Source organism: Capsicum annuum, chromosome 6, assembly GCF_002878395.1.
Source record: "Capsicum annuum cultivar UCD-10X-F1 chromosome 6, UCD10Xv1.1, whole genome shotgun sequence".
Lineage (NCBI taxonomy): Eukaryota > Viridiplantae > Streptophyta > Magnoliopsida > Solanales > Solanaceae > Capsicum > Capsicum annuum.
In genome coordinates this window covers 224,244,644-224,267,924 of record NC_061116.1, presented here as the reverse complement: position 1 = coordinate 224,267,924, position 23,281 = coordinate 224,244,644, and positions in this window count along the sequence as shown.

Below are 23,281 nucleotides of genomic sequence, written 5' to 3'. Positions count from 1 at the left end.
GAAACCTAATTATGATTATGAGTCAGTAAAAGAATAATCTTGATCAAATTATCCTTCAAAATTTGCATCAACTTTTATTTTAGTACTCATCCAATGTTGTATATGTTGAACATTCTAATTTACTAAAATATATGATTATCACAATGTTAAATAGACTATTTTCAGTAAGTATAGTAGCAAAGTAGTGAATGTGCGCTTTTAAGACATTAAATACTATCGAAGTAAAATTATCTTATATTGAAATCAGTCTAATTAGATTAAGAGAATCTAGTTAAATCATGTTCATTATACTAAATATTGAAAAAATTGACAAAGAAAAATATGACATTAAAATAACAAGATACAATACACATGAAAAACTAGAGATTAATATATACGGGAGAACAAAAAATTACGTGATTACTAAATAATACTATTAGTAATGAAAAGAAGAGAGGGTGTGCTCCCACATGAAGATACCTTTCTCAAGTTTTCTATAACGAATTGCATGTCACTGCAAATCAACTTAATCAGATAATATAAAATCTAGATACTAACAATAAACATGCATAAATTAAAACTAATTTGTCAAAACTACTAAAAATTATAAGATTCATAAAGATCACGAAGTATATAACATTGTTTTCGATATTCCAATAATAAAAATTTAACCATTCTTAAATTGCACAGCTAAAGTTTATAATTTCAACTCCCCTTTCCCCTCTCACACAAAAATCCAAACCAACAGCCCTTCAGATAAAACAAAAAGGAAAAATAATAATCTCATAAAGATTAGCAATATTTGCTAATTGATTCACATGTCATTCTTGGGTCGGTCTGCGTTCATATCATCATAGTTGACATACTGGTCTGTATTAATGTCGTTGTTTATGTCTATCTCTTGAGTTAATTTTGCTTCATCATAATCATAAAAGTTGAAACTTTCTCCCTTCATATGCTCTTCTTCTTGAGCTTTTGCAAGTTTCAGCCTCTTCAACTCAAGTTTCAACTCTTTAGTTTGTGCTGAAATCGAGACAAAGTCAAAATTTGGAATTTATAAATTCTTGATTTTAATTAAGAAGACAAAGTCAAAATTTGAAATTTATAAATTCTTGATTTTAATTAATTTCTTAAGTTACTGAATTATTAATAATTTACACATATTCAATAAATTGTCAAGGTAAATGTATAAGAATTGAATCAAAATTATGTACTGAGTTTGGCTAAACCCACAACAAACATATTAGTCCTGTCTTCAAGAAAATCCTCTGTCAATTAATATGCACTTAACAAAGGAAATTGTATTTTGAACCATTCAATTGATTATATTACTATAATTAATATCAATATAAAATTTCAAATAAATAATATAGTATTTACCACATAGAAGAATAAAGTTTTAAGTTCTTGCACTATTAATATAAATAATTTTTCATATGATCATTCAAGTGATATCTACAAAACTACAAGTAAAACCTTGTTAAAATATAGAATTTATTTCTTGAAATAAGATAAACAATCTCCAATAACAAATAAAATTGTCATAATGGCATAAAATTATCTACACTTATGGTGTATAACTATAAAAAAAAAAAATTAAAGATGATCATTGCATATAAATGATTAATGAAATTTTGGTAATAAATCATAAAAAATAAACCAAACACCAATTGTTTATGATATAAAGTGATTTCTGCTTTAGGTTATGAGTGAATTCGTGTATTACTATTTTATGTGACGATCTCAACATTATTAATCACTATACAATAATTTTATTAATATATACTAATTAATTATTATGTGAATAGTTTTTATATTATAATTCTGACATAAATATAAAGTGAATAAAACTATTTTTGTGGGCAAGGGGATACATATGCATACCAGATTGTCGATTGATATAGTCAGTAACGCTATCCACTCGTTTGCGCAACATTTCATTCTCCATCTGCAAATGTTCTTTATAGTCTTTCATATATACTTCTTCTATTGTCTCCACAACTATCCTATTCTGCACCAATATATATATACAAAATAAGTTATAAGCGTTAATTATTAAAAATAATTAATCTATCAATAGTGAAGGACCCAACAAATTCGTATGCACTTCTAATGAGTCTTGTCATTCAACGTTATTGCATATTCGAACTTAGTGAAACTCAAGAAAGATAAAAGTGATTATATATATTCAAGTAGCTTAATTTAGTGTATCAGAAATAAACTCTCTACTTCATAAGGATAAAAATAAGGTTTGTGTACATATTATCCTGATGTCAAATTTCACTTATGAAGTTATACTGAATTATTATTGCATGTACACTTATCAAATGACTAATTTAATTTATATCTAAATAAGGTAACGTGTTTGAAAGATGTACACTTAATTTCTTATTCAACAAATGAGTTTTTAATCAAAATTTTCTTACTAAGACTAATAGTTTGGGAAAAAAAATATAAATATAATCTTAAAGTTGGATTTGAACCTATGAACACAAATTAATTACTAAATCTGCAAGCATATATAATTAACTTGTCTCATCCTAAATGAGTTTAGGCCCAAGGTACTATTAACTATATAGCATACCAGAACTGAAAAATAAAATTTAAAAACTCATCAAAACAATTATATAAGAATGTATTTTGGAAGCAATTTATATGATTTGATATGTTATTGAGATTTATTTATTTGTTCATTTCATTAAATGTTCGAATCATCTAAAAATATCTATATAATTATTATTCAAATCTATCGAGCAAAAAAATTAAATAATAAATCAAAAATTTATTCGAATAAAACTTTTGATGTAGGTTTTAATTACCTGGAGAGCTTTGACCTTCTTTTCTAAATTAGCAATGTATTCAACCTTCTTGGCTCGGGATCTTTGTCCAGCTAGTTTTTTTGCTATAGTTCTATAATAAAAATCACAATTACAAAAAATAAAAAATTAATCTTAACACATACAAACTTATAGAAACGAAGGAAATACTATTTCTAGAGAAAATATAAATTTTCGGTAGAGTTCTCTAATCTCATTGAATCCATTGAAAATTGACTTGTTAAAATATTTTTGACAATTTTTTCTATCAAAAACATTAAACATCAGTAAAATATTGTACTGTATGAAAAAGAATATAATTATCTAGTCTTGACATATTACCACAACCTTATAGAAGCAAAGGAAAATATTACTGATAGATAGATAAAAAATATGAATTTCGATTGAAATCCATTGAAAATTAGCTAGTTGAAATTATTTCCTATGAATTTATCATTAAAAATTCAAAACGTGGGTTGGAAATTCACACTTTTAAAATAGTTTTAATAAAAAAAAATTTAGGTATAACCTTCTCAACTTCTTCACATCAACATTGGGGTCTCCATGACCTTGGCTAAGTTCAGATTTCGCTGCTTCTTCAAGGGTAGAAATCTTGTTAATTGGATCAACTGCAACTGGCGTTATGAGGCACAAATCCAAGTTAGGTTCTTCAGATTTGTTTTGTTTTCTCTTCATTTCCCCTTCAATAAATCACCTAAGAAATTATAAATAAAAATCTCAAAAAAAGAAAAAGAGAAATAACTAACAAAAAAGAAAGAAAATTGATATAGAAAGTAAATAATGAAGTGCATGATCTAATATATACCTCTAATTGAAGTATGCTTCTTTAGATTTTAAGTGAAGTTATCAGGTTATAACTAAATGTCTTTATATAGAGACTGAAAAATGATTTTGAACAACCTGTCATGTAGTAAATAAGATTTATATAATTAGAATCTTTTGAATAAAAAGGTAAGTAAATTAATATTCTATTATATATTTTCATATCTTAATTTATGTGGTACCGTTTGAATTGACACAAAGTATTTTTTTTTTTTAAAAAAAGACTTTTAAAATTTATGTCTAAAATAATTCTTCTTAAAATCTATATCATTATAAATCATTCCATATGCGTAAGGAATTTTTTTTCACTTAAATTTAATTCCATTTTTTGGAATGGTGACATAAAAGATTAATTTTGTTGTGTCATGACATAATCTATTTTTCACATAAAGTTGCTTAACTAACATTAAAATCAAATTATATTATATCCATTTTCACTTTATCGCCTTTTGTTTCCTCCTAATGACTTTATGTGATACTCAAATTTGAGTGATTTTTTATTTAAAAAAATGATAACTTTCATGACATTTAGATAATGACTTTGGTACAATAAAATAAATGGGAGTGATTATCCACAATAACACACACATTTCTCATACCCACATGTTTTTGTTATACTCTTTTTATTTTAATTATGCCTTAACGTTATTAAAAATCGAAGGTAACTCATTAAAATACAACACTTATTATTTAGCGATATTTTCTTTGTATCACCCTTACACCGTCTACATCGTTTCATGACTCATATTTTTCGGTGTTGAATCAACGTTTTTCTCGAGCGATAGCCCTTTGCTTGTTGATATTAACGTCAATGCTAATCAAAATTTATAAGCTCTAAAAAAAAAATTAATTGTAATAAAGATTATATAGATGGATTACCTATATATGCCCAAAAGCAGACTTTCCTATATTTTATATTGATTCTAGTTTATTTTGACAAAGAAAGTGATTTTTTGAGATAATAACTTTTAAATTTTAATTAGTTACCATCTAAAGTTTGATCATATCAACTTGAAATATTATTTTCATTTGTTTGGAAAGTTGATCATACAAGAAGCAAATATTACTAGTGCCGATGGTAATAGAATATTAAAGAGATTACAACAAATCTGGTATTTAGCTACGAAATTATTAGCGACAATAAAAATTCGTCACTAATTGTCTATTTTTCGTGACGAAATTATGTTCCGTGCTTAAATATATGAGGCACATACTTTTAGTGACGAAATACAAAATTTTGTAGCAATATTTTATCTACTAAAGTTTCCCTCCAAAAAATAAATTGACGCTATTTGTTGAATATTATTAGCTACAAATATAAAAATATCAATGACACATAATTTGTTACCAAAAGAAGCACCCAATTTGAGACAAATTTTTTTTTTGTCCTAAAATAATCAAAATTTGGACACAAAAAATTTTCGTCACAAAAATTATGCTAATTCAATAGCTACAAATTATAAATTGTGGTTAATCATTGTAAACTTTAACCATAATTTTATATTTAATTGTGACCTTAATTTTTGTCACCAACGATTCAAATAATTAGTGAAAATTATATTATTGTCTCTGTTTAGCCTATAATTTAGTCACAAAATCATAGTAAATATAAATTTCAAATGGCTATGACTTAAATGTCTAGTGTAATTATTGGCTACAAAATATATATTGCTATAAATTAAAAGATTATCAATAATAAACACTTTTGATCTAAATACAAGAAAAATCTTTTTGATCTAAATACAAGAAAAAGTAGACTTTTATTCATTAAAAACATGCACCAACAAGAAAAATTTCTATAAAATATCAGATCATCTTGTTGTCATGTGACATAAATCATATCATGTAATAAAAGAGATAAAATAACTAATACTGAAAAAATATTCTAAATAAATAAAAAAAAGAGATATGAGTACCTCTTGAATTATGATCAAAATTTCAGTCTCCCCTCCCCCCCCCCCCCAATGACCCCACATCCCCACCCCCCAAAAAAACTATTTATTTTATATTTTCTTACATCTTACGTGCTGACGTGAGTCAAAACTCAATTTTACTACTTGTGGTGCTATACACACGCGGCTACATGTATACCATACTTTTTCTATTTTTTGAGTTTTTTCTTCTTATTTTCTTTGCCTTGTATTTAAAATTAGTTAATACACATATTTTTTTTCTTTGCCATTGTATTAACATTAGTTAATACGGCTAGCTTTTTTTTTTTTTATATCTTTTTTCTTTTTCTTTGTACTTTTTCAAATACACAAAGAATATATATTTTGTCGTTCAAAAGGGTTTTTATTATTGAAGTGACAAAGAAGATTTGTTTCGAAAAAGACTTTTTATATTCAAAAACCAGCGTCGTCACTTGGCATAAATCGGGTATGCCAAGTCACCCTTGGATATCCTTTTTCAAAAACAAATTTTACTCTTTAAAACTGATCCACGAACAGAGATTCCGGCTAAGGAATTCTGTTGACCGAGGGGAAGGTGTTAGGCACACCTTGATCCCGTGGTTCGACCACGGTCGCTTGGTAGAGCGTATCGGCTAACTTTGACATTACAAGTGCATAAACCACACAAAGCACGCAAAAACAACAAGCAAGCAAATCAAACAGAATAATTCAAAATTTAGTGTTCAGTTCAATTATACAATCCAAAATAGAAATGTGAAAACGTAAATCCTATTCTAACCTAGACTAATCCTATACTATGCTCCGAGGAATTTCTAACATTCAACCAAAGCCACCAATTCTAAACATTTGCCTACCCAACCTATGTTTGCCTAAACCAATCAACGTATCATGATACTACCAAGTTCAATTAACGTACATTTCAAGTCAAACAATCGATTCAAATTACTTCATTAGTCTCCGATTCCAATCCCCCACAGTCTCTTTTAACATCAAATTTTCCCAATTCCATAATTCAAGATTACTATTTCAACAATCCACAACAATTTCCTCAATGAAATTAAGCAAACAAATCAATATCCCCCAATATTCAATCATGTCTCACATAAATCAAACACGGATGATAAAATAAATAAGAAGAGATAGAATTGAACCTCAAGTGTCGATTTCAATATATAGGAGGTAACACCGCGCTCGAAAAAACTCAATTCGAACCTCAACCAAAAAACCCGAGCTCGATATACCCTTTTTCTCTGTTTTTTACCAACAAAAATCAATATTTGAGTGAGAGAAGCGAAACCCGCGCCTGCTCCACGATCTGGTCGCCGGATTTTATGGATTTTTTGATGGATTTCATTAGAACTGACTTAACAGGGCCAATTTTAATAGAAAATTAGATGCGGGGTGGGGAAACAGGTTTGCTGGTACTAGCTGGTGGAGTCGATTTGGTCAGAAATGACAGTGGGTTTGCTGTCAGACAGTGATGGAGTTACGATTTCGGTGAGAATTCGCTGGAAAATCTGTTCCTATCCTATTTTCTCTTTTTTTCAGCTCTTTATGCTCATCTCGATCTTTTTCTCTCACTATTTTCTCTCGATCTCTCTGATTCTCCTCAAACCTGTCGATCTATCTCTCAAACCTAATCTCTCTCACTTGTTTCTCTACCCTCTACCCGTTCTTCATCTCTCTCAAACTTCTACTGTGTGTGAGTTGTATGTTGCATTGTGAAAAATGGTGAGGTGAAACTATCTATGGCGTGATATCTTGTGTGGATTGAGAGTAAAAAATAAAAAATAATTGAATCTGTTACTGTGTGTTTCTCAATGGGAGCTCTAAGTGGGTGTAAATCTATCTTTCAATGGAAAAAAAATGTTGATTCCTCCCTTGTGTTTCCTGTGAACCCCCTTTTTATGTGAAGATGATGTTTATGGTATGGACCCCCCAGTGAAAAAGAAAATATGGCGTGAGGTGTCTTTTTGTGTGATGGTATGTGGGCCTATGAAATTGTTGCTGTGTATTCAATTGTTAGATAGAATCCAAGATGAAAATGTTGCTAAGTTCTATATCCACATGGGTCCCTTTTTTTGTTCTGTTATGGAAAAACAAAGGAAAAAAAATATGAAGAGGGGGGGGGGGGGCGGGGGGGGGGTTGGGGGTAGGTGGGGTATGTTGGTTAGGATAAGATTGTTAATTTGTTAGGGAGTTTATTATTTTTGTATTTTTATGGGGTATGATCACATGGATGAGGACACGTGGTAAGGTGAGCTAAAAATGGATAAAATCAACATTGGGAGGAACAAAATTAGGTATCTACAGCATGCCCCCTTTGAATTTAAACATGAAGTGTTTTTAGACAAAGAAGTAGACAACGAGACAAAATTTTGTCCCGACCATTATTCAACAAGAATGAAACAGAAGGAAGGAGGGAAACCAAGTCTTGACTTTGGACGTCATACTCATCCCTAGTTATGAGGGAATCAAGTCACAGGTATCCCCAAGGACTGAAAGAAGAGGGACTATACCGAGTTGGAAAGTCGAGTGAGGCCCTGTCGAGGTTCCGATCCACGGCTTTGTCATTACATCAAAATAAAAATTAAAAGTTAAAACATAAATGAAATTACAAAATCCTATCTATGCACCTTCTTTTGGACTTTTGACTTGAGTTTCATCACCTTATTTTTCAGGCGGGCTCCTGACTTGCAATTTCATCACTCTGTTTTCCGGGTGAGCTCCCGACCTGCAATTTCAATCACTTGTTGCTTGGTTTTCAATTTCTTCACACTGTTGTTTGACTTTCAACTTCTTGACCTTATTGTTTGACTTTTAACTTCTTGACCTTGTTGCTTGACTTTCAATCTCTTAACCTTGTTACTTGACTTTCAATTTCATCACCCTATTCTTCGGGTGGGCTCCTGACTTGCAATTTCATTACCTTGTTCTTCAAGCGGACTCCTGACTTGCCATTTTCTCACCCTGTTCTTCAGGCGGGCTCCTGAAACCAAAATCAAAACTAGAACAAAAATTCCAAACAAAGATTATGATAAAGAAAGATTTTATTTTTTTGAAAGTAAAATCCCATTCTTCAGGAGGGTCCTGAACAGAAAGTAAATTTCTATTTTTCAGGAGGATCCTAAACAGAAAGTAAAATCCCCTTTATCAGGAGGGTCCTGAACAGAAAGTAAAATTTCATTTTTCAAGAGGGTCCTGAAAAGAAAGTAAAATCCTATTTTTCAGGAGGGGCCCGAGCAGAAAGTAAAATCCAATTTTTTAGAAAGGTCCTGAACAGAAAGTAAAGTCTCATTTTTCAGGAGGGTCCCGAACAGAATGTAAAATCCCATTTTTCAGGAGGGTCCTGAACAGAAAGTAAAATTCCATTTTTCAGGAGGGCCCTGAACAAAAGGTAAATCCCATTTTTCAGGAAAGTGCTGAACAGAAAATAAAATCCCATTTTTCAGGAGGGTCCTGAACAGAAAGTAAAATTTGATTTTTCAGGAAGGTCCTGAACAGAAGGTAAAATCCCATTTTTCAAGAGGGCCCTAAACAGAAAGTAAAATCTCATTTTTCAGGAGTGCCCTGAACAGAAAGTAAAATCCTATTTTTCAGGAGGGTCCTGAACAGAAAGTAAAAATCTCATTTTTCAGGAGGGTCCTGAACAGAAAGTAAAATCCCATTTATCAGGAGGGTCCTGAACAGAAGGTAAAATCTCATTTTTCAGGAGGGCCCTGAATAGAAAATAAAATCCCATTTTTAAGGAGGGCCCTGAACAAAAAGTAAAATCCCAATTTTTAGGAGGGACCCAAACAGAAAGTAAAATCTAATTTTTCAGGAGGTTCCTGAACATAAAGTGAAGTCCCATTTTTTAGGAGGGTCCTGAACAAAAAGTAAAGTCTCATTTTCCAGGAGGGTCCTGAATAGAAAGTAAAATCCCATTTTTCAGGAGGGTCCTGAACAGAAAGTAAATTCCCATTTTTCAGGAGGGTCCTAAACATAAAGTAAAATCCCATTTTTTAGGAGGGTCCTGAACATAAAGTAAAATCCCATTTTTTCAGAAGGGTCCTGAACAGAAAGTAAAGTCCCATTTTTCAGGAGGGTCCTGAACATGAAAGGAAAGTCCCATTTTTCAGGAGGGTCTTGAACATGAAAGTAAAGTCCCATTTTTTAGGAGGGTCCTGAACATGAAAGTAAATTCCCATTTTCTAGGAGGGTCCTGAACATGAAAGTAAAGTCCCATTTTCCAGGAGGAACCTGAACAAAAGTAAAATCTCATTTTTCAGGAGGGTCCTGAACAGAAAGTAAAATCTCATTTATCAGGAGGGTCCTGAACAAAAGTAAGATCCTATTTTTTAGGAGGGTCCTGAATAAAAAGTAAAATCTCATTTTTCAGGAGGGTCCGTCCTGAACAGAAAGTAAAATCCTATTTTTCACGAGGGTCCTGGACAGAAAGTAAACTCCCATGGATGTGTTTTTCCAATGGTAGCTGAATTAAGTGGAGTGAATTTGCCCGTATTTCAACAAAGAAAATTTGTCAGTTAAAAACTTAATGGTGGCTTGCAACACTTGGCTTCTCAGGCATCTGCTCCAACCGTTGTTCCTTTTACCTTTGTTTCAGATCGCTGAAACTTGCCCCTGTCTTGTCGCGTCATTGACCTTTATCCAGATTAAGGAAAACAAGTTCTGACTCCAACAGTGAATTTCCATTTTACCATGCCTCTGAGATGCACCCTTTTCTAAATCTGAATGCCCCCACTAACCCAGTAGCCGATCGGTTGATAGACTTTCTTTTCTTTGTGTTGAATTACGATCATATTTCTTTCATGTGCTGGTCCTTGGTTTTTCCTCATACAATTGGAAAGAATGATAGCAAGTTTTGAAATCCTTTCTCACTTGTTTTGACACAGATTTGACTTAAAATGTAAAGAAATGATGGTGACTTTTATTTTGATAAATGACATAAAAAGACAAAAGCATGAATATGTAAATGAAATAAAAGGGCAATGTCCCTTATTCAAAAAGAAAACTTATCTGAACACGACAACCAACTCCAATGAGTATGACATGTATTTTGGATTAAGCTGCCTGATCTTCCTATCCAAACTTCCCATTTGTTGTTGAGTTCGTGCCTTTGCCGCTGAGCTACTTCTTCAAATCCATTGGACCCATATATCTCATTTAATCAACGACATCTTAAAAGACTTTCGCCAACAAATCTCTTTCTTTTCACTTTTCACTTTTCTCTCGAACTCGCCATCGCCTTATGGCGCCCATGAGGGTTTTCACCAGTAAGACTCTCATTTTTATTTCTCTCTACTCACTATCGCCTTATGGTGCCCACGAGGGTTTTCACCAATAAGACTCTCTCATTTTTATTTCTCTTAACTCATCATCGCCTTATGGTGCCTGTGAGGGTTTTCACCAATAAGACTCTCTCATTTTGTATTTCTTTCCTAATTTCTTATGCTGAGGAAGACACGTAGTACCCAACAATGTATCATCATATCCATTGCATGCTTAGACTTAGCGTTATCAAAATTGATTTGAAGGACTTTCTTTGGTTGTAACTTGGATTTTGGATAAGGTTAGAAAAGGATGGCAAGAGGCTCAAACGACACTTGAAGTTGGGGTGGGACTTACAACTTTAGAATAGACTCAAACCACACATTAACTCATGTCCCAATTTTTATTGACTGGGTGAATCTAAAATCTTTATTTGGTATGATCGAGTCCTGAATAGGGAAGCCTACATATCTCACTCCCAAGAGAGGAGAATCAGGTCACACGTAGTTCCATCGAGGTTCTTTATTTTGATTTGATTTTTTTCTCTCTCTCTTTTTCTTTTATTTTCAAACTCTTTCTTTTATTCTTATTTTCCTGACATTTATCTTTGACTCTATTTTGATTCCAAAAGAGGGATATGAAAGAAAAATAAAACTAAGCTCAAACGGGTAAACTAAGGATGATACAATGTTTGGATAGAAGAATAAAATGCCTTCATCATATCAATCTTAAAAAATGCAAGTACTAAATATGCAATAAAATCAACAAAGGATAAAATATCATACATAATATCTTTTGACTGCATCAGCATTGATAGCCATATCTGCCATTTTCCCTTCAATATCTATCAAATATAAGGCTCTATTGGGCAACACTTTCTTCACAATAAAGGGATCTTACCAGTTTGGGGAGAACTTGCCTTTCGCTTCAACCTGGTGAGGAAGGATACGCTTCAATACCAACTGATCAACTTTAAAATGCTTGGGTCGTACCTTTTTGTTATACTCTCAAGCCATTCTCTTCTGGTACAATTGGCCATAATATACCGACGTTAGCCTTTTTTCCTCAATCAAACTCAATTATTCCAGTCGGGTTTTGACCCACTCGTCATCATCAATTTCTGCTTCCATAATGACTCGAAGAGAGGGAATTTCAACTTCTGCAGGGATAACTGCTTCTGTCCCATACACTAATAAATATGGAGTTGCACCTGTTGAAGTGCGAACGGTAGTGCTATAACCTAGCAATGCAAACAACAACTTCTCATTCCATTAGCTAGACCCTTGTACCATTTTTTGCAGTATCTTTTTGATATTCTTATTGACAGATTCCACAACGCCATTAGCCTTTGGACGATATAAAGTGGAATTTTGATGTGCGATTTTAAACTGTTAACACACTTTTTGCATCAAATGACTATTGAGATTGACAGCATTGTCTGTAATAATCATCCTAGGAATTCCAAACCTACAAATGATGTTGGCATGAACAAAATCTACTACCGCTTTCTTTGTCACTGACTTGAAAGTTACTGCTTCCACCCACTTTGTGAAGTAATCAATGGCCACCAGAATGAATCTATGCCCATTTAATGCTTTTGGCTCAATTGTTCCCATCACGTCCATTCCCTAGGCTACTAAAAGCCATAGAGTATCCATTGTATGCAACTCAGCAGAAGGAGAATGGATCAGATCACCATGTACCTGACATTGATGATACTTTCGAACAAATTGAATAGAATCTCTTTCCATAGTAAGCCAATAATAACCTGCTCTGAGAATCTTCTTTGACAAGACATAACCATTCATATGAGGCATGCACACTCTGGAGTGAACTTCAACTATCATTTCCAAAACTTCTTTTGCATCTACACACCTCAAAAGTCCAAGATCTGGGGTTCTCTTGTATAAGACTCCCCCGCTCAAGAAAACTCCACCAGCCAAACGCCTAATAGTCCTCTTCTGATCATTGGTGGCATGTGCTGGGTATTCTCCCGACTGGATGTACTGCTTGATATCAAAGAACCAAGGTTCTCCATTGAGCTCTTCTTCAACTGCATTACAATAAGCGTGTTGATCACGACTCTATCTATACACTGGATCGATGTAGGCCTTGTCAGGATGTTGGAGTATCGAAGACAAAGTGGCCAACGCATCAACAATCTCATTACAAATTCTTGGAAAATGCCTAAACTTTACAGACACAAATCGTTGACATAGATCTTTCAAGCATTGTCGATACGGTATTAGCTTTAAATCTCGTGTCTCCCAATCCCCTTGAATCTGATAGATGAGTAAATCTGAATCCCCTAACACTAATAGTTCCTGGACTCCCATATCAACAGCTAGCCTCAAACCCAAAATACAAGCTTCATATTCTGTCATGTTATTGGTACAATAAAATCGAACTTGCGCTGTCACCGAAAAATATTGCCCCACCTCAGAGATAAGAACTGCACCTACTTCGACTCCTTTCATGTTGACAGCTCCATTAAAGAACAGCTTCCAACCTGGATCAATATGTATAATGACTTCATCGACACGCAATATCTCTTCATCAGGAAAATATGTCTTTAATGGCTCGTACTCTTCATCAATGGGATTCTCAGCAAGATGATCTGCCAAGGTTTGGGCTTTCATGGCAATTTGAGTCACATATATAATGTCAAACTCGGTAAGCAATATTTTCCACTTTACCAAATAATCGGTCGGCATAGGCTTCTGAAAGATATACTTCAAAGGATCCATGTGGGAGATGAGATAAGTAGTGTAGGACAAAAGATAATGCTTCAACTTCTGTGCTACCCAAGTTAGGAAGTAACACGTCCTTTCAAGAAGAGTGTACCTGACCTCATATGCAGTGAACTTTTTGCTAAGATAATAAATAGCCTGCTCCTTTTTGCCCATGACATCATGTTGACCCAGGACACAATTGAAAGAATTATCCATGGCCGATAAATATAAGATCAAAGTCCTACCAGGCTCCGGTGGTACCAGCACGGGCGGATTTGAAAGTTATCTTTTGATTTTGTCGAACGCTTCCTGACATTCTTCAGTCCACTCTACCGTAGCACTCATTTTTAGCAACTTAAAAATGGGCTCACACGTGCTTGTGAGTTGAGCAATAAACCTGCTAATGTAGTTCAATCTACCCAGCAAACTCATCACCTCTGTCCTATTCTTGAGTGGAGGCAAATCTTGGATGGCTTTGATTTTTGAAGGATCCAATTCAATTCCCCGACAGCTGACTACAAACCCAATAGCTTTCCAGACGGAACTCCAAATACATATTTTGCTGGGTTAGTTTGTGATTATACTTGTGAAGCCTTTCAAAGAACTTTCTTAAATCTTTAACATGGTCAGCCTAACTTTTTGATTTAATAATGACATCATCTACATAGACCTCAATCTCCTTATGCATCATATCATGAAACATAGTGGTCATGGCTCTCATGTATGTTGCTTCAGCATTCTTCAAACCGAACAGCATCACTCGATAACAATAGGTCCCCTATGGTGTGATAAAAGACGTCTTCTCCGCATCTTCATCATCCATAACGATCTGGTGGTATCCATCCTAGCAATCCATAAAAGAGGAAACCTCATGTTTAGCATAGTTGTCCAGCAAAATATGGTTGTTGGGCAGCAAAAAATCATCCTTCGGACTTGCTCTGTTCAAATCACGGTAATCAACACATACTCGATTTTGCCATCTTTTTTTCAGACAGAACAACATTGGATAACCACGTAGGATAACAAGCCACTCGAATGACTTTGGATTCAAGTTGTTTCATGATTTCCTCTTTGATTTTAATGCTTACATCAGTTTTAAACTTCCTCAACTTCTGTTTCACAGGGGTGAATGTGGGATTAGTTGACAATTTATGAGCCACTAATTCAGTGCTTAAACCAGGCATATCATCATAAGACTATGCAAAAACATCCTTATAATCAATTAATACTTGAATCATTCCATGTTTTAGTTACGACAAAACATGTACACTAATTTTAGTTTCCCTAACATTTTCTTGATTCCCTAGATTGATTGGCTCAGTTTCATTCAAATTAGGATTCGGCTTGTCTTCAAACTGTTCCAATTCTTTGCTTATTTCCTCTAGTGCCTCTTCTTCATCATATTCCCACTCTTGCTTTATTATATCTTGATTAGTTTAGATTCTAAGATCAGGCTAAAAATTCTGCATGAATGTCATGTCATTAGAATTAGCATAAAGAGAACTGTATAAAGAAAAGACAAAATCAAAATATATTAGACACAAAATAAGGGGACATTGCATTTCATTAAAAGTAAAAGATAGGAAGGTTTAAACACAAATGACAACAGAATGTAAACAATCTAAATTTCAAATTACAACCTTGGAATAACTCGGATAAATAAAAAATAAAATAAAATGAACTACTAAAACTCCCTTCTGACGGGGAGAGGAGTGACTTCCCAATTATTAAGCTGGACCTCAAGACCTGTGAACTGCAGCCTGCCTTACTGGTACCCTCTCCTACTTCAACCATGTCAACATTAATCAGCAGGTTCTGGAAGTCATCAACCAATTCAACTTTAAATTCTATAGGCTTCGTGACATTGCTGTTGAGAAATGATTCACTGAGTAGCGGCATTGGGCGAGGGAGTGATCATGTTTCCTTTTTCCTTCCCGTGGCCTTCTTCAAATCTTCAGCCGTAGGTTTAAATCCCAAACTAAAAGTGCCCATGTTCTCTCTCGGACATATGGAACGAATGATATCGTGCAAAGACACTACCAAACCCTTCCCTGGCATAAATCCATATTTCAAAAGCTCACTCACCATCATGATAGAAACGGAAGACAATTGTGGTCCCGGAATAACCTGCCCTTCAATAATACGATTCACCGACACTGTATCAAAAGTTTGATAGACAAATGTCTCCTCTACATTGTTTGCTTCAATAAGGAACAAGGGAGAATCTCCGTAGGCGGACAAATCCCCTTCACCATGAATAACCACTTCTTGCCTGTCATGCCCAAACTTGATCATTTGGTGCAATGTAGATGCAACCTTCTTGGCCTTATGGATCCACGGTCTTCCCAACAACAGATTCTAAAAGGATTCTATATTCAATACTTGAAACTCTATGGCGAACTCAATAGACCCTATAATTAACATTAGTTCCATTTCGCCAATGGAGTTTGATTTTTCACCATCGAAAACCCTGACACATACATTGTTGGGCCTGATCCTCTCAACACCAATATGCAACTTTTGCAAAGTAGAAATAGGGTGGATATTTTTACCTGAACCTCCGTTAATCATGAAATGAGTGACGTAGAAATCTTCGCACTTCACCGTAATATAAAGACCCCGGTTATGCCCCGTACCTTCAACAGGCAATTCATCGTCAGAGAAGCTGATCTGATTGACCTCAAAGATTTTTTCAACCATTTTCTCAAGATGATTTACTATAATCTCCATAGGAACACATGCTTCATTTAATACCTTCAATATAATATCACGATGTTCCTTAGAATGCAACAACAAAGATAAGAGAGAATTTGAGCAGGGGTTTTCTTCAACTGATCTATTATTGAATACTCTGGCAACTTCATCTTTTTTAAAAATTCCTCAGCTTCTTCTTCGGTGACAGTCTTTTTGATAGATGAAGGTCCACTCATAATTGGCTTAGACTTCCTTAAACTTTCAGTCACGAAACATCTTCCTGACCGAGTCAAACCCCCTACCTCATCTATATCTTCCACTACTTCCTTTCCCTGATAGGTCATTACAGTCTGCTTATAGTTCCAGGGAACCTTTTTTGTATCAACTATCAGAGGTTTGGTCATCGATTTGAGAACAATAAGCGTTGCCAGTGCTCCTTTCACCGTCAAGATAGGCTTACCCAGAGCTCCTACCACCGTCAACTTAGGCTTATCCTAACTTAAATCAACATATCTTCTGTTACCTTGCACTGTGATCACGGGTTTCTTTATGCTTTCTTGGGCCTCATCTTCTCCCATTCCTTCTCGACTTAATGACATTGCTTTCAATGATTCTTCCATATTCACTGATTTGTCCTCATTGGTCTGTATTCTGATAATAGGCTTATAACACCTTGACGACTCTTTCCCATCATATATCAGTTCTAACATATTAGTTTTAGCATGGGTTGGCAACGGATTCTGGTTAATGTTTGAAACTTTTGGGGCCTGGACCAGAATTTGATTTGCATCAATTAAATCTTGGACAACTCTCTTCAAATGCCAGCATTTCTTAATATCGTGCCCCAGCATGTTAGAACAATACACACATCTTAACGAATAATCAAGATTTCTCAGAGGTGGATTCGAAAGCCTTCCTTGAATTGGGCTTAAGACCTTCATCTTTATCAACCTATCAAACAAGATAGCATATGGATCTCCAAGAGGTGTGAACTAATTTTTGACTGCCTTCTCTTTCTTGTACTCGGGCCTTGGTTGAAAACCAGGTCTAGAGGGGTTTTGGTAATTTGGTAGAGCTGATGGGCGATTTTGTGGAGCTTGTGCACGCCATTATGGGTAAAAAGGGGTTTGGTCATATGGATGCGTGCTATATACTGGGTACGGGGGTGGTGGAATGGAATATAATAGGTTTTATGGAGGGTAGTAATAGTGGGGAGTAATATATGGAGCTTGGGCGTAGACTTGGGCTTGGGATTAGGGGTAGGGGTGAGACGGTCTTTTGGAATAAAAGCTATAACAGTCGCCACATCCTATTTCTTATTTTTACCTCCTAACGTGCCAGATCCACCTTGAATCTCTTGTGTGGTGGCTTTCAATGCGGCAAAACTCACTATTAGGCCGGTCTTGATTCCATCCTCTATCATCTCTCCCATTTTGAGGACTTCAATAAAAGACTTTCCCATTGCCGGAAGTAAATGTTGAAAATAGGCCTCATCCTATGCCTGAATGAAGACCTCTACCAGCTTACTCTCCTTCATTGGAGGCTTTACCCTGGCGGCCTGTTCACGCCACCTTATCGCGTATTCCCTAAAGCCTTCAGTGCTTTTCTTTTTCATGTTGACCAAGGATTTTTCATCAGGAATTAGGTCGACGTTATACTGAAAATGTTGTACAAACTTAGAAGCTAAGTCATCCCAGCTATTCCACTTGTTAATATCTTGATCGACAAACCATTCTGAAGCCAGATCAGAAAGACTCTCGCCAAAAAAAGCCATAAATAACTATTCCCTTCCCCCTGCAACCCTCAATTGGTTGTAATAATGTCTTAAGTGTTCCACGAGATCACCGTGCCCAACATACTTCTCAAACTTAGGCATTTTAAAACCGAGGGAAAGGTTGACGTCTGGGAACATGCAAAGATCCTTATAGAAAATATTCTTATAACCTCCGATTCCCTACAAATTCCTTATAGCCTATTCCAAAATTTTCAATTTCCGTGCTATGACCTTTTATTCCTCTGTTGCGATAGGTTTCTCCATATAAAATGGAAATGCAGGTGGTTGAGTGTACCCATACGGTTCATTTATTCTCAAAGTAGGCTCCGGGGCATAATACTAACTATCTGAAACCTTCAATACTGGCTTACTAACAAACCGAGGAAGCACCATTGTCGGACGCACAACATATATAAGAACTTCAGGTGGTGGCGGATCCGTGAACACAAGCGCTGCCGGTGACGTCGACTGAGTCATGGGCCTTGGTTGAGAAACTGCCAGGGGCACACTAGAAGTGCCAGGGTAATATTACCATGGAGTGAATCCTGGTGCGTGCACCGGTGACTCAATGGGAACAGAGAATTGTGCCTGAGAGAGTGGTGGGAAATTAGGAATATTCCTAAGATCTTCAGAGAGTGGAGGAGGCATGCCACTAGCCCACGCTCGGTGCCTGAGAGAGGAGGCATGCCACTAGCCCACGCTCGGTGCAGATCTAGCAATTATTGTCTAAGTCTCAATACCTCATCATTGCATTCTGAACTTTCTTCCCTGGGATCCTGATCTGGGTCAATGAGTGAATTTTCAATCTCCCTACTAGCCATGGCAAGCTTTGCTTTTTATCTAGTTAAGTATGGATGACTAGCCAGAGTGCTACAAACCAACCACTCATCTAAAAGAACATGCTCATCAAAGACAAAACCAGTTAGGATTAGGTCAGGCAACAAACATAGAAATCACATTGTATACATCCTAGGTTTATGCATATTTCTACCAGCCTTTGAGGGTAATAATGCCATTTTAACATCATCCCGATTTCCCCATTACATTATCACACCTCTTTCTTTCTGCTTTTCATCTTTACTCCTCTCTTTTTTTGTATCAGTCTTTGTTCTTTCCCTTTCTTGTCTTATCATGCTTTCGTTCTTTTTTTCTCTTGCTATCTACCTTCGTTTTATCATTCTTTATGGCTTTTGCTTTTCTTTAAAAGAGGAAAAATAATGAAAAACAATGAAACAAAGTGATTAGATCAAACCCAAAAGTAGGTTGCCTACGTATCATGTTGTACATGAATCAGATCTTGCATAGTTCGGGCCATGCATGCATAAACACCACAAAGTTAAAGATTTTTCATTTTTTATTTTGATTTTTTTTTACGAAGAACACACAAAAGGGAATAATTTCGCAACTTCACTACATTTCATAAAAGAGACAACTAAAACAAACTTCGAATTTAAGAAAGCTTAAAAACTGATCAACAAAGACTAAACAACATTCTAGACCCATAAGACAACATGCTTAATACTCATAGTAAAGACTCTTAACGTTTTGAACAAACTTGACACCGACTGAACAAAGACACAACAATACCATGACAAAAAATAAAGGACTCAAACTAAATAAAAGATAAGAGTTGCTCCTTCAAATTGGTGCGCTGTGGGATGACCTTGGCTGAGATGGACCTATCTGTGAAGTTCTTTTTCTCCCATTTAAACTCTGTAGCATATCCTGCAAAGACACCCTAATATTTGGGAAGAAGTTTCTGGCACGTAGCCCCGCCTTATGGAGAGTGCACCTAGAAAAATTATTTTGATACCTTTCTACAGTCTTGAGCAAATCTGATAACTGAACTCTCAATGTCTCCACTTTGGCCCCGCACTTTCATCCTGACTGTCATCAACAATGCATTCTTCATTTATTCTTTCTCTAAGTTGCAAGGGCAATGGCCTACTAATACCCTGAGGTATGGTTTGCAGCCAGATCTCATATCATTGAGTGTACCCCAGATAATCCAATCTTTCTTTAAAAGTATCTACTCCTAGCTTTATTGCATGATTCCAGAAATGCTCGTATTTGTTCTCACCTAAGGCTTGGTCCTTGAAGTACTCAACATGCTTTAGAAGACCCACTACTGGTGGCACATCCTGCGACCTACCCAACTATCGCATTACCCTAGAAGGAGTGTATGGTCTGGTGCAATTAAGCCCTAACATAACCAGAAGGAGTTGCATCTAACAACCCAATAAGATTACTTTTGGACAAAGCCAAAAATGTCCATAAAATATTATCCTCAGTCCTTGACTCGAGAAACTCAATCCAAGCATCGACTCCCATAGGTAGCGACAATTTATCCAAGCGCATCCTGAGGTCCATGGCTTTCACTCGATTGGGCATGCAATGATCAATCATGTTTGGTATAACTAAGAAAGGCATATGCAAATGCTCCATTATCCACAGTTGCAATATCAGGTTACTGCCCTAAAAAAATCTCATCCCCCCTCACCTCAGTTAAAGCCTTATATATTTCTGTTAAGATCATGGGTATGATAGTAATCCCGACTCTATCCTTTTGCTTAGTGACCTTTTCCTTTTGCTCAACTCCCTTGTCCTTTTGATCCTTATGAAATAGAGCCATGACCACAGATTGCAAACGTGTATTAACATGTCTTTCTTCTTATGGAAACATTAGAGTGCCTAACAAGGAGAGGGTGAAGACTTCAGATGCTTTCTCTCTCACTTCTACTTAGTCATATAAAATTCATCCCAAAAGCAGTCAAAACCTTCCAAAGACCCGAATCTCGCGAATAAAAAATCCAAGGAAATCCATGATTGATTCAGACAACCCAAATGCCTGTTGTTACTCTTCAACCCACAACCTTGCAAAAACCTATTACCCGAGTGGTTCCGAGCTCGGATCATGCTTTTATCAATATAAGGCAAATGGAGCAGAACGGATATTTCTGCCAAACTAGGCGTCATCTCACACTTTCCGAACCTAAACACCAAATTACTAGGATCTCAAAAGGTCAATATAGCATCTATCAGATCTGGCCAGGGCGAGATATGCAGAAGCTCCGTAGGATCAACTAATATTTTAATTAGCTCTTGCTGGTCAACGTAGTTGAACGTTCCCCACCACTTGATTAACTTTTTAGCAACCTTGCCAACCATCCGGACTTTAGACTTTGTGGACAGATCCATCCTGCAATGACACATAAGGAATTATCTCAAAAAATTTGATAAGTGCAAAAAATTCCCAACCCTTGGGACCTTGACGCGGACATATGCCGAAGGGAAATACCCCTTTATGACTCCAATTCGCCAAACAGTATCACTAATAAAATCAGCCTACTTGGCTAAGACTTGCTAACAACACTAAATTATGAGGGAAAAAACCTAGGCTAAGGCTAAGACAAAGGCAAAAATAAAGATTACCGGACCCAGCGAGGGTTGCTTACGTATCCAGATCCTAGGGATAGGAATCAGGTATGCGTAGTTCGTCCAAGTTTGACAATTGAGAATTAAAACGGACTGATACTTGACTTAAGAGACTCAATTACAGACGGATGATGAAAATAAAATCTTTTTGGGGTTTTCAATTAGAAACTTCACACAAAACTGACACCAACAACTATGAAAGAAAAATTCTTTTTGGTATTTTCATTTTATGAAATGGACACAACTACTACCATTTTTGAAACTTCTAAAGAAAATCTTTTTCCAAATTTCAGAATTATGAATGCATGCTAATTGAGATAAAGGGAAAATCTTTTTAAAGTTTTTGAATTATGAATGCATGGTAAAGGAATAAGAAGAAAATCTTTTTGATGTTTTTGAGACAACGAATGCGAAAGGTAAAAAAGAAATCTTTTTTGTCTTGAATTTTGAATTGTAAAAAATAAAAGCCATAAAGAATTCTAAAATCAAGAAACTCTCTTTTTTCTTTTCGACTCACATTTTTTCTATTTTTTTTCAACATTTCTTGCCTACACACTTTACTTCTAACATATGCTTTCCCCGAATCAGTCCGTCAAATGATCACGTTACCCTCAAAGATGCAACATTTAGCACGTAGGGATGCTTTAGAAGTGAGTCACCTATGAAGAACCAAGTGGGTCCCACTAGATCTCAAAATGATGCAGATATGTATGACCTGAAGGCTGACCTACACTGGAGTTTACTAACAAGGCTGTTTGGGGGAGCGTATGGTTGATAGAGGCTTGCTTTAGCTGGCCACCTACTCCATACAACCCAACGGCTCCCCCCTAAAATAAGGGTGACTCAACTATAGATCATGCACACACATGTACTACGGACTTATTGCAGAAAGAATAACTCGGGTTATGCACATGATGCCAGATATAAAATGGTAATACATAAAGAAAAACTATAAACAAAGAGCACAGAAACGCACAACAGTGATAACAATTACATAAACAATAATCACAAATAATTTTTATACACTCGTGATGCCAAACAAAGCCGATACGACTCCAAAAATAAGCTCGAATTCTAAAATTTCCTAGCAGAGTCACCAGAGCTGTCACACCCCTTTTTAACCCAAAGATTTATATTTTGACGTTCAAAAGGGTTTTTATTATTGAAGTGACAAAATGAAGATTTGTTTCGAAAAAGACTTTTTATATTAAAAACTCAGAGTCGCCACTTGGCATAAATCGGGTGTGCCAAGTCACCCTTGATATCCTTTTTCAAAAATAGATTTTACTCTTTAAAATTGATCCGCGAACAGAGATTCCGGCTAGGGAATTCTATTGACCGAGGGGAAGGTGTTAGGCACACCTCGATCTCGTGGTTCGACCACGGTTGCTTGGTAGAGCGTATCGGATAACTTTGACATTACAAGTGCATAAACCACACAAAACACGCAAAAACAATCAAGCAAGCAAACAAAACAAAATAATTTAAAATTTAGTGTTCAATCCAATTATACAATCCAAAATAGAAATGTGAAAACGTAAATCCTATTCTAACCTAGATTAATCCTATACTATGCTCTGCTGCTTCAACCAATGCCTCGGGCCTTCACCACAAACATCTTCCAAGTACAAGATACTTCGGGAAATTCCCCGGATAAATCAATACAAATCCCTCGAGGCATTCCCCGGCCAAATAAATACATTTTTTAGTGTAAAAAAATCACACTATTCAACAAAATTTCAAACATTCCACGGAGTTTCCAACATTCAACCAAAGCCACCAATTCTAAACATTTGCCTACCCAACCTATGTTTGCCTAAACCA